Source organism: Otolemur garnettii, unplaced genomic scaffold (genome assembly GCF_000181295.1).
Source record: "Otolemur garnettii isolate 467f Iridium unplaced genomic scaffold, OtoGar3 scaffold00022, whole genome shotgun sequence".
Lineage (NCBI taxonomy): Eukaryota > Metazoa > Chordata > Mammalia > Primates > Galagidae > Otolemur > Otolemur garnettii.
This window is the reverse complement of record NW_003852417.1, coordinates 9100290-9100985: the sequence shown is the minus strand read 5'-3', so window position 1 is coordinate 9100985 and position 696 is coordinate 9100290.

Genomic DNA, 696 nt, shown 5'->3' with positions numbered 1-696 from the left:
AAAAAATTATAGAACAAGGCCAGGGAAAACAGAGAAAAATCAGTGGTATTTATTAAATTTATTACTAAAGAAAATGATTAGCTAGAAAGTAGTCACTGGCTTTCTGCTATCAAAGAATGTGAATGATTTGTTATAAGAAAATTATATTAAAAATATACATACTTGGTTGCCGAAGTTGAGAAACTATTAGATAGTGAAGCCAAATTACGTTTCCTCGTTTCTGGATACTATGCTCCTGCCAACACACCCTCTGCCTCTCTTTAGGAATGGCTGGATGTTCACCCATAGGCTTGGATCCAACAGGACCAAGTACAGACGAATAGCTCTTTTTTCCATCTTCTTAGAGGGTCATTGCCCAAGGTGACCCTCTGATGCTACTGAGGGAGGCACATGGAGAAGGCTTGAAAAGTATCATTGTCAGACTGTTGGAATGACACTTTGCTGTCATGTCTGAAATCGCCACATAAGTCTCTGTTGTAGAATGTTCCTAAGCTATTAAATTTGTAAAATATTATAAAGTTATGTTATTTATAAAAATAATTTCTCTCTTTGCACTTGTTACAGGCTGATCTGGTTATATTTTCTCCAATTGAGACTTGCAAGTACATAGAGAGCTACTTCCTCATCCTCAGTCTTGGAGTCTGTAAAACCCCTCTCCAGTGTTTACCAACCCTTTTTCCTTTTCTGATTATCTTA